This window comes from Arachis ipaensis, chromosome B3, assembly GCF_059453495.1.
Source record: "Arachis ipaensis isolate K30076 ecotype BB chromosome B3, ASM5945349v1, whole genome shotgun sequence".
In the NCBI taxonomy this organism is placed as follows: domain Eukaryota; kingdom Viridiplantae; phylum Streptophyta; class Magnoliopsida; order Fabales; family Fabaceae; genus Arachis; species Arachis ipaensis.
This window is the reverse complement of record NC_142438.1, coordinates 94792775-94805565: the sequence shown is the minus strand read 5'-3', so window position 1 is coordinate 94805565 and position 12791 is coordinate 94792775. Positions and strand designations below refer to the sequence as shown.

The following is a 12791-nucleotide window of genomic DNA, read 5'->3' as shown; positions in this document are numbered from 1 at the left end:
TGGTTAAAGTAATATTTTCTTTTTCAAGAAACTTTTTATAACATTTCACTAATTTAATTTAAAATTTTTGATAAACTTATTTGAAGAAATATTATACTGGAACATGGCTTAGAGCTTGAACACACAAAACCAGTGAGATTTTAAGCCTATTTGATTGGTTGCATTTTATCAACCAATATTTTATTTTTGATGTGTGTTTTTCTCTCTAAAATTGTGATCTTTGTCTTGCTTAATTCTATATTTCCATGGTGTGATGTATGCATGCACTTATATGATTGAGGCCTTTGTTTTACTAAGCTTACATACCCATATGGCCTTACCTTTCATTATCCCTTGCAACCCAATTTTGAGCCTATTTTACCCCTTTATTCTTTACTTTATCTCATCACTAACTCTAAACGGAAAATAATAATGTCCTTAATTTGAATCCTTAGTTAGCTTAGACTAGTGAGAGTGTTCATGATTTAAGTGTGGGGAAGTTGGGTTTGGAAATATTTGGTTTAAGAATTGGGTGTTATATATCTTTATGAAAATATGAAAGAAATATTTAGGACATGTTCATGCATTCAATAATTTAATCATATGCATTGAGAAAAATAAAAGAAAAAGAAAAAAATATAGATATATAAAAAAAAGGAAAAGAAAAATAAATAAGAAAAAGAAAAGAAACAGAGCAAATAATAAAAGGGGACAAAATGCCCCAAAGTAAATGGTGAAAGCAATGCATTTGTACTATACTCGAAATTAGGATGCATGAATATGTGAAAAACATGGTTAATGGATAGTTAGGTTTTGTATTTTGATTGCATGGATTGTCCTAAGTTAGGTGGGAAAAGTTTAAGTTAATTAAGGATTCAGATTTTAGTCCACTTGACCAAATACAATCCTACCTTGACCCTAACCCCATTACAACCCTTAAAAGACCTCTTGATATGTGTATTTATGCATTAAATTTTTGTTGATTGGTAGAAGAAAAGCAAGCCTTAGAAAGCAAGGTTAGTAGAAAATTGAGAGAGTCGAACCTTAAACACTTAAGTGATTAGAGTGTATACACTTCCGGTGAGGGTTCGATGCTCGATTCTTTGTTCCCGGCTTTCTTGAGCTATTTTCTTCTGCAAGTTTACTTGTACTTTATTCTGTAATTTGAATTAGTGAAATCCAGTTCATGTTTGTTCTTGAAAGATTTGTTTACTTTTAACTAAGTAGGTAGAAACATTTTTGCATTTAGCTGCATTCATATAGATAGGTTGCATTTCATAAGTTTCACCATTCCCCTTCACTCCTTTATAGCTTCTCTTGAGCTTAGCATGAGGACATGCTATTGTTTAAGTGTGGGGAGGTTGATAAACCACTATTTTATGATTTATCTTGTGCTCAAATGAGTGTTTTTATCAATTCTTCACCCACTTATTCATATAATTTGCATGATTTTACAATTCCTTCCTTATTCTGTGATATATGTGAAAACATGTTTCCTACGCCTTAAAACTGTTAATTTTAATTATCCTTTATTACCATTTGATGATGTGATCTGTGTGTTAAGGATTTTCAGGCTTCATAGGACAGGAATGGCTTAGAGGACAGAAAGAAAACATGCAAAAATGGAAGGAACGCACAAAATGGAGTTTTGAAGGAAATGGCAGCGACGCGCACGCATGGACAACGCGGACGCGTGCCTCGCGCAGAACACAAGCGACCTGCACGCATGGACGACGCGAACGCGCGCCTAGCAAAAATCACGAGCGACGCATACGCGTGACTGATGCGTACGCGCGATAAGAAAAATCTCCAAATGACGCGCACGCGTGACCTACGCATATGCGTGATAGACGCCACGTGCAGAAAATTGCAAAAGTCGCCCCCGGCAATTTCTGGGCTCATTTTCGGCCCAAATCCAAGCCCAGAGACACAGAATAGAGGCTATAAAGTGGGGGAATTAAATCATTCATTGAAGCCAACATTCATACTCATAATTTTAGGTTTTAGATGTAGTTCTCTTGAGAGAGAGGCTCTCTCCTCTCTCTTAGGTTTTAGGATTTAGGATTTCTTCTTTCAATTTCTTCTCAATTCCAAGTTCAATGTTCTTTTAATTTAGTTTATCTTCTACTTTTATTTATTCTAGTACTTTGGTTTATCTATTTCTCTTGGTAATTACTTATTTAGCCAAATTGGCTTATGAACTCTTCATGTTAGATTTTAATTTCTATTTAATACAATTTGAGGTATTTCAGATTTATGATTGCTTTCTTCTATTTATGATATAAATAATTTAGATTTTTCCCGCCTTGTTTTGGTTAAGTAATTGGTGACACTTGAGTTATAAAACTCAGCTGTTGATTGAAAATTGGAATTTGCTGATTGATTTGGATCCCTCTAAAGCCAATCTTTCCACAGGAGTTGCACTACACCAGAAGTGGAAGTTTGCGGCGAGTAAATAGAAGCGGTTTAAAAACACCACTGTTAAATGGCAATGTTGCGGCAATTGTGCGTCAGTTTGGAGATGTGCAGCAAAATCACTGAAACTGGCAGCGGTTGAATGTCAACCCGATGCTAAACCAACTGGCTTTATCAATTAAACCCCAACCCTCATGTGTTTTCTCTAAAGTGTTTTGTCTTCTTTCTCTCAATCACTCTTGCATTGCAAGCTCATCAGCCGCAGCATCATTGTGCCCTTCTTGATCCTCTATCACCCTTCATTCCTCCACCCATGTACACCCTTGCCATCATGCCTTAGTTCATCTATGCCTCTCCATTGTCTTGATCGGTGCCTCCTTCCGTCTATCCTATTGTGCGCTGTGAGATTTTTAGCCCCCTGCACCCTTTGCCCTCCTTTCCTCTCTCTTTCCCTCTCTCGCAGCCACCAATCCGTCATCGTCTTGTGGGCTGTAGATCACACTTTGCGTAGTCGTGATCCTCCGCGTCGGGGTCTTTCGCACAGTCACAGTTGTAGTCATCGCTCCCTCCATGCAGTTTGCAGCCGCCATCATCTTCCGCGTAGTTCATACCCGCTGACGGTACCATCCTTGACTCTGTTTATGTTCTCATAATCTTAGATATAGTTCTAACTCATTATCTTGTATATTTTGATGTTTTTATGGAATATGCACACAAACTGTTTGCTAGTTTTCCTCAATGAATAGAGGAGGAGATTTAGTTTTTATTTTCATAGATTTTAATAAGCAATTATGTGACACTTCCTCTTTCAAAGTTATAGTTCGATTGTTCTATTTTAATTTGAAATGAGTGTATGTCGAATGGTACCATTGATGGTGTGGTTATGAGTTTATCAAAAGATTGATCATGCTTAGTTCATCCACTATTGTGCTTAATGTGATCTTTTTTCCTGACACTGATAATGTTGAAGTGATGCATTCCTGTGTAACTGCTTATGAATAATTACTTTTGTCTTATGAATATTACTTATGGGTGGGAATGACAAGAGACTTGCTTGAAATAATTAAAGCCGTTCATATTAACATGATTATTTATTAACATATTTTCATAGTGATCTGTCGCTTAGTGACATAATGCTGCCACTGTTATGCTCGACGGCGAGGCCAAGAGATACAGTCAACAGTATGGCAAGTAAGTTTTTTTTTCAATTTTATTTTTAACTTTACCTCAAATTTTAGGTTTAAATTTCTGGGACAGGTAAATTTCATGAGCAATTTTTAAGTGATAGAAATTCGAAGGGAGATTCTGGAACACGTTACTTGAAGAAGCAATTCGAGTCATGATAAGCATAAGAAACGGTGCATATGGGTATCGAATAGGGCATAATATGGTCTAGCTCTAGCATATCTATAAAACAAATTTTTTTTGCGTGGATTATGTCAAAAATCATGCGAAATGGAGTAAAGAAGTTGCTTATGATAAACATATGTTATTTTCAGAAAGAATAGAAGCTTAGTATTCGTCAAATTCTCTATGATTTGCACCTTTGTGTAAAATTTTAAATATTAGAGTATGATTGTGAGCTAGGAAGTAGCAAATGTTGTGTAAGTAGTATCTGATGACTGATGATGAGCTAGGTAGAGTATGTGACAAGATTTTGGGTTGTATTTGTTGGATACTTGTTGACATTGTAGATAGTAATTTAATGCTCTAATTGTAGGTCAATTTTTTGACAAGTTTCACGTGTTGTCGGATTTTGATGAAGGTAAACGTAGCTGTAGAAGAAAGTTAGAGCGCCATAACAATAGGAGGCAAAGAAAGCCAGCAGATTCAAGAGCTGAAGCTTCTCATGAACCTCTACCTGTTGCACAAAATGAGGATTCAAATAATGATGGGGAAACAGGAAAAGGTTTAGGTATTACTATGCCAATGGTTTTGTGACCTTTTCACCCCACTTCTTTTTTTCCACTATTTCATTAAATCCCGTGTCTATATGTTAGAAGAATGCTCATTGGCTGCTCATAATAATAATAATAGAATGCTTGTTGGCTGGGTTTGCATAATGCAGATTCTTCAAATTTGAGTTGTGAAATAAATGAAAAAGAAGCGTCACTGGATCTTGAAGATGAACCAGTTGCCAATCTGAACTCAGCTCCTGATATGCAGAATATTACAAATGACAGTGTTATGACTTTTCTTACTTCTGGGGAAACACAAGTGAATAGTGGAAAAGATGCTTCCAACCTCTCTAACTCTCCTTCATATTGTGACAATAAGAGTGCTTATTCATCTTTGGTTGGTTGCCACACCTGTTTGTTGGTTGTCTTAATTATTACTTTGGTATAAGAAATTATTTTTGTTGTTTGCTAATTGGAAGTTCATTTGTAGTGCCAAACAGGTCGGATTTCTTTCAAGCTTTATGATTGGAACCCTGCAGAATTTCCTAGAAGGCTACGCCACCAAGTATTTTAAGCTTTATTATTACAGTTTAGTATTTAAAAGTGTTAACCTAACATGCCATTTAAGTTTTCGTAACTGATTAACAAGTAGTTAAATGCATTTATAGATATTCCAATGGTTGGCGAGTATGCCTGTTGAGCTTGAGGGATATATCCGCCCAAGGTGTACCATCCTGACAATTTTTCTTGCCATGCCAAAGAATATGTGGATATATGTAAGAATTCAACTCGACGTTCATCATGTTATATGTTCTAAGCTCATATTTTTAGTAGTTTGTAGACCAAATGCGTTGCTTTTTGTTAATGGTAAACTGCTCTCATATTAAACTATATTGGTCTGTTTACTCATTCTTGTGGTTGCTCTTCTTTTCCAAATTGAGTTGGTTCTGATCCTCACATGTACTCTAATTTGTTTAAGATATCTTTTCCCTTTTTTCTTTTGAAAAGAGGGCCTCATATCTCACATAGTTAACCTGACCAAGTTGGGGCAAGACTTGATTATTGTTGATGTGTTTGTGTTTCCTTACTTTTCCCCCCAGAATTTAATTTATTCTCTTTTATGCACCAGTTATAGGAAGACCCTATGTACTATGTGCGCGATCTTGTTGCTCCTGGAAAGTTCCTATCTGCTAGAGGCAATGCACTAATTTATCTGAATGATATGTTCTTCCGCGTTATGAAAGGTTAGTCGTGATTCCATTGTTCAATCATCAGTGAAGAATCTTCAGTTAAATGCATATATGTTTGCATGCATATTTTTTGCATTATATGTGAGGTTAGATCAGAGTGTATTCAAGTTTATCTAGTTTATTTTATACTATGATTTTTGTTTCACCTTGTGACAATATTAATGACTATGTTTGATGTGTATTCCATCTTTGCCAATAGAAGTAATGGGATTTTCTATTTCTTTTGAGATGTAACATTTAAGTGTTTTCTTAAAAAAAATCATATCTAATTTGTGAATCTTTAAATTTGTTTGAATTCATCAGCATATTTCATGGTTTCAGATGGAACTTCTATGACAAAATTCAAGGTAAATATGCAGGCACCAAGGCTTCACTATGTTCATCCCACATACTTTGAGGCTGGAAAACCTCTGGAGTTTGTTGCTTGCGGAAGTAACTTAATGCAGCCTAAGTTTCGGTATATTAAAGTTACCTTGTCTAAACATACATTGAAATAGTTGCTTACTGAATAATTTACACAATAGACATTATGCTTTTGTGTACTTAGCAATGTTGGGGTATGCACCAATGACAGAAGAGAGACGTGGAATTTTATGGTTTGGTAGAGAGAGGTTGAAGTATCCTTTGTGCTCACCAAATGTAAAGCCCAGGTGATTTGTGTTTTGAGAAGAATTCAGGCATTGCATAACCTGAAATTGACTGTATACATTGTCTTCATAGTGTTTATAATTGTTTGTTGTGGAGTGGCGGGTGCATGTGAAAGTGCTGTTTCAGCGTTGTTACTGTGGTTTTAATGTTTCATCTTTGTACTTGGTAGTTTATTTTCTTTTTCACTGGCCAATATCCTTCTGGTTTTAATGAGGTTGTCATCATGCCAGGCTTCTTGTATCTTTTTCTGGAAAGTATCTGAAGTGTGAATATTGTGTTCCATCTCCACATAACTGGACTGGGAACAATATGTCATGTGCTTTTGAGAATCAGTTATACAAGATATATGTCCCTCATACAGAGGAAACTCTCTTTGGGCCTGCATTTATTAAGGTGGGAATTCTCTTATTTTTGTGTTTCCTTTACTATGTGATGATGACGTGGATTTTTTTTCCTGACCATGATGCTTTTTGGCCGGTTGAATGTGATTTCTTTTCTTTCTGATTCACTAACTTGTGCCTTTTTATACAAACAAATTTGGTTGGATTATAATATTTCAACATTTGTGCATAAAAAACGTCAATATTTGTGATTGTTTCGGTTGCTGTTTGTCTTGCAGTATGTGTAGCCGTCCTTTACCGGGGGAGGGTTAGTGAGTTAGCTGTATCCATTAAAAGGTGCTTGTTTAACTCTTAGTAGATGTTGACAAGTTTTTGTACTTGCTCTTCTATTTGGTACATATTGTTGTAACACTAAATAACCAGGGTCCAGGGATGTTGATGTTATTACTTATTAGTGATAGAGTGGGTGGTTCATTAATGGAGGAAAAATTAGTTTACAACTACTTTGATACTTCTTCATTATCAGTATAGTTTTCCCCCTCCTATATGATTATTGTATGCATTCTTCAGTATCTGAGTTTCTAGTTCTGCAGGTAAAAGAAGAGGCACAACAACTTGCTCAAATTTTTTAAACAGTTGGGTCTTTCAAGGTGAAGCGAAAATATGGTAAAGGAAAACTAATTTTTGGAAGGTGAGGCTTGTTCTGTGCAATTTTGAACTATTGATTTATGCTATATATGGATTATGCTTCTAAATTTGCTTGTTATTCAGTGTTACAGCTCAAGATCTTGTTGACATTATCAAGGCGCAGCTTCAAAGGTACTATCTGTCTGATGTACACAAGTCTTTCTCTTTTAGAATTGGGAGTACTAACTAGTCTTAGGTAACATTTTATTCTACTTTAAATGTGAATGATTATTCTTTTCTTCTTCCTTTGAAGCACTAAAATATTAAGGAATAAGTGTGTTTATGAATAATTGTCATGTGATCTTTTGTGATTTTCATAGGGAGGTGGACAAGAGAATTGTCGAACTTCTAGAGATACATGAAACCGGAGAATATATCGCAGAGTTAAAGCTTTATCCGGAAGTTACAGTGAGAATAAGGTTGAATGTCTTTGCTAACTAAAGCACGAGTATGAAGTTCTATATGCTAATAATGCACATTTGGAGCTACCGGCTTGCATTAGTTCAAGGTGAATAACCACTGTATGAATCTTCAAACATCAAGCTTTATGTGACTTTTTCCCAAAGTTCATATTTCCTCTTTGAATGTGTATTCAAGTTTTAGGACCTTTGTTTGGAATGTACTATTTTCATGAAAGTTATGTAATTATTATAGAGTAGTCTCCTTTTAAGGTTATGAAAGCTAGAATTTGTAAAAATCATATTCTAGTTTAAAACTGTCAGTTTTTTTAAGCTCATGTATGATAATTGCGGCGGTTCAAAATCGTCGCATTTTTTAAAAAAACCCACCCAAATCTGCGGCGGTTTTAAAACCGCCACATATTTTTTTTAAATCCACTTACCAAAATAGCGGCGGTTTCACAACCGCTGCAAAATCAATTATCTGATTTGCAGCGGTTGTGCCAGCGGTTTTCCAAAATTGCTGCAAAATCAAATCTCCACCCCTTAACAGGCAACGCTTGTGGAACCACTGGAATTTCATTTTGCGGCGGTTAAAAACCGCCGTAAATCCCTAAAAAAACCGCCACTATTCGGCGTGTCTCTTGTAGTGTTGACTAGGACTTGAGGAATCAAATTAATTAGTCCACTTGACTTTCCTTTATTTAGTAAGGGTTAACTAAGTGGGAGCAATAAACAATTCTCATCACACCTGATAAGGATAACTGAGATGGGATTTCCAGTTCTTATACCTTGCAATGGTGTTCATGATAATTAATTTACTTTATTGCCATTTTATTTTCCTATTCCCTATTTCAAAAACCCAAAAATATACCTTTTTCCATAACCAATAATAAATCATACTTCCCTGCAATTCCTTGAGAGACGACCCGAGGTCTCAATACTTCGGTTATCAATTTTATTGGGTTTGCTTAAGTGACAACCAAAACTTTTGTATGAAAGGATTTTAGTTGGTTTAGAAACTATACTTACAACGGAAATTTAATTGTGAAATTCTTTACTAGCAGAAATCCGATCGTCAGTGCTCTACCAAGGTGAACTGGTGCTTGATCTTCATACTTGCTACCAGATTTCTAAATGTAGAGTCGGTAAATTGAGTACCATTGTCGGTGGTAATGGAGTGGAGAACTCCAAACCTTGCAATGATATTTCTATAAAGGAACTTCTGACTCCTTTGAGCTGTAATAGTGGTCAAGGGTTCTGCTTCGATCCACCTCGTGAAATAATCCACTCCTACTATGAGGAAGGACTACAAATGCTGTTGGATTCTGACTTTCCTGCACTCAAAGTGGATTTTCTGGAGCTACAGAACTACAAATGGTGCGCTCTCAATTGCTTTGGAAAGTAGACATCCAAGGCTTTCCAGAAATATATAATAGTCCGTATTTTGCCCGAGTTTAGACGATGCAAATTGGCGTTCAACGCCAGTTCCATGTTGCATTCTGGAGTTAAACGCCAGAAACAGGTTACAAACTGGCGTTCAACTCCAAGAGAAGCCTCTACACGTATAAAGCTCAATGCTCAGCCCAAGCACACACCAAGTGGGCCCCGGAAGTGGATTTCTGCATCATTTACTCATTTCTGTAAACCCTAGTAGCTAGTTTAGTATAAATAGGACTTTTTACTATTGTATTTACATCTTTAGTTACATCTTTGGACGTTTAGTTCTGAGATCATGGAGGCTGGCCTCTCGGCCATGCCTAGACCTTGTTCTTATGTATTTTCAACGGTAGAGTTTCTACACACCATAGATTAAGGTGTGGAGCTCTGCTGTTCCTCAAGTATTAATACAAAGTACTATTGTTTTTCTATTCAATTCAAGCTTATTCCTATTCTAAGATGTTCATTCGCACCTAAGAACATGATGAATGTGATGATTATGTGACGCTCATCATTATTCTCACTTACAAACGCGTGCCTGACAAACACTTCCGTTCTACATGCAAACAAGCTAGAATGAATATCTCTTAGATATCTAATACAGAGGACTGAGTCCAAGATATTAGAATCTTCATGGTATAAGTTAGAACCCATGGACGGCCATTCCTGAGATCCGGAAAGTCTAAACCTTGTCTGTGGTATTCCGAGTAGGATCTGGGATGGGATGGCTGTGACGAGCTTCAAACTCGCGAGTGCTGGGCGTAGTGACAGACGCAAAAGGATAGTAAATCCTATTCCAGCATGATCGAGAACCGACAGATGATTAGCCATGCAATGACAGCGCATTGGACCATTTTCACAGAGAGGACGGGATGTAGCCATTGACAACGGTGATGCCCAACATACAGCTTACCATGGAAAGGAGTAGGAATGATTGGATGAAGACAGGAGGAAAGTAGAGGTTCAGGAGGAACGAAAGCATCTCTATACGCTTATTTAAAATTCTCACCAATGAATTACATAAGTATCTCTATCCTAGTTTATATTTTATTTATATTTTTATTATCAATTCACCATAACCATTTGAATCTGCTTGACTGAGATTTACAAGGTGACAATTGCTTGCTTCAGGCCGACAATCTCCGTGGGATCGACCCTTACTCACGTAAGGTTTATTACTTGGACGACCCAGTGCACTTGCTGGTTAGTTATGAGAAGTTGTGACAAAGTGTGATTCACGTTTGAGAGCACCAAGTCTTTGGCACCATTGTTGATGATCGCAATTTCGTGCACCAAGTTTTTGGTGCCGTTGCCGGGGATTGTTCGAGTTTGGACAACTGACGGTTCATCTTGTTGCTCAGATTAGGTAATTTTATTTTATTTTTAAGCTTTTTTATTTCTTATTTTCAAAAATAATACAAAAAAATTTTCTTCTTTTTCGTTTTTCCCAAAATAATTTTCGAAAAAACCAAAAAAATTTAATAAAATCATAAAAACCAAAAATTTGATGTTTCTTGTTTGAGTCTAGTGTCAAATTTTAAGTTTGGTGTCAATTGCATATTTTTTTAATTTTTCCTTAAAAAATTTTTTTTTCGAAAATTCATGCATGTAGTTCTTCATGATCTTCAAGTTGTTCTTGATAAGTCTTCTTGTTTGATCTTTAAAATTTCTTGTTTTGTGTCTTTTCTTATTTTTCATATGCATTCTTGAATTCTTAGTGTCTAAATATTAAAAATTTCTAAGTTTGGTGTCTTGCATGTTTTCTTTTATTGAAAATTTTTCAAAAATACATACTTGATGTTCATCATGATCTTTAAAGTGTTCTTGGTGTTCATCTTGACATTCATAGTGTTCTTGCATGCATCATTTAATTTGATCCAAAATTTTCATGCATTAAGTCTTTTTGGTGTTTTTCTCTCTCATCATTAAAATTCAAAAATAAAAAAAATTTATGTTTTCCTTTTCTACTCATAATTTTCGAAACTTTGAGTTGACTTTTTCAAAAATTTTTAAAATCTAGTTGTTTCTTATGAGTCAAATCAAATTTTCAATTTAAAAATTCTATCTTTTTCAAATCTTTTTCATTTTTCTTTTATGATTTTCGAAAATTTCAAATTGATTTTCAAAAATATTTTTCTTATTTTATTTCATAATTTCAAAATCTTTACTAACAATCAATGTGATTGATTCAAAAAATTTTCAAGTTGTTACTTGCCTATTAAGAAAGGTTCAATCTTTAAATTTGAAAATCATATCTTTTTGTTTCTTGTTAGTCAAGTAATCAACTTTAATTTTCAAAATCAAATCTTTTTAAAGTTCTTTTTCAAATCTTTTTTAAAATAAATTTCAATCATATCTTTTTCAAAATTAATTTCAAAATCTTTTCTAACTTCTTATCTTTTCAAAATTTGATTTTCAAATCTTTTTCAATTAACCACTTAACTTTTTGTTTGATTCTTATCTTTTTCAAAACTACCTAACTAATTTTCTCCCTCTAATTTTTGAAAATCACCTTCCTCCTTTTCAAAATTCCTTTTTAATTAACTAATTGTTTTAAATTTTAATTTAATTTCATTTTTTTAATTTTCAAATTTTATTTTAAATTTAATTTAAAAACAAAAATATTTTTCTTTTCTTTTCAATGATGTTCGAAAATTCTTCCCTCTCATCTCCTTCTAATTATTTATTTATTTACTAACACTTCTCTTCATCTTAAAATTTGAACCCTCTCTTTCTCTTGATGTTCGAATTCCTCTTCTTCTATTCTTTTCTTCTTCTACCCACATAAAGGAATCTCTATACTGTGACATAGAGGATTCCATATTTTCTTTTGTGTTCTCTTCTTTTTCATATGAGCAGGAACAAGGATAAGAACATTCTTGTTGAAGTCGGTCCTGAACCTGAAAGGACTCTGAAAAGGAAGCTAAGGGAAGCTAAAGCACAACTCTCTGGAGAAAATCTGACAGAAATTTTTGAAAAAGAAGGAGATATGGCCGAAAATAATAACAATGCAAGGAAGATGCTTGGTGACTTTACTACACCAAATTCCAATTTACATGGAAGAAGCATCTCAATCCCTGCCATTGGAGCAAACAATTTTGAGCTAAAGCCTCAATTAGTTTCTCTGATGCAACAGAACTGCAAGTTTCATGGACTTCCATCAGAAGATCCTTTTCAGTTCTTAACTAAATTCTTGCAAATCTGTGATACTGTTAAGACCAATGGGGTTGATCCCGAGGTCTACAGGCTTATGCTTTTCCCATTTGCTGTAAGAGACAGAGCTAGAATATGGTTGGACTCTCAACCTAAAGATAGCCTGAACTCTTGGGATAAGCTGGTCACGGCTTTCTTAGCCAAGTTCTTTCCTCCTCAAAAGCTTAGCAAGCTTAGAGTGGATGTTCAAACCTTCAAACAGAAAGAAGGTGAATCCCTCTATGAAGCTTGGGAGAGATACAAGCAACTGACCAAAAAGTGTCCTTCTGACATGCTTTCAGAATGGACCATCCTGGATAAATTCTATGATGGTTTGTCTGAATTATCTAAGATGTCATTGGACCATTCTGCAGGTGGATCCATTCACCTCAAGAACTCATTGACATGGTTGCAAATAACCAGTTCATGTACACTTCTGAAAGGAATCATGTGAATAATGGAACGCCTCAAAGGAAGGGAGTTCTTGAAATTGATACTCTGAATGCCATATTGGCTCAGAATAAAATATTAACTCAGCAAGTC

General features: G+C 35.1%; 1 non-coding gene and 1 pseudogene across 1 annotated transcript; one reads left to right on the top strand and one right to left on the bottom strand.

Annotated features, from left to right (window-relative positions):
* The first annotated feature begins 3526 nt into the window (after positions 1–3526).
* LOC107633362 (squamosa promoter-binding-like protein 7) lies at positions 3527–8213 on the top strand (annotated as a pseudogene).
* A 4225-nt stretch (positions 8214–12438) lies between these two features.
* LOC148571634 (small nucleolar RNA R71) lies at positions 12439–12546 on the bottom strand. Its single transcript, XR_015907854.1, has one exon. It is a non-coding gene; the product is annotated as a small nucleolar RNA R71 (small nucleolar RNA).
* Positions 12547–12791: the final 245 nt, after the last annotated feature.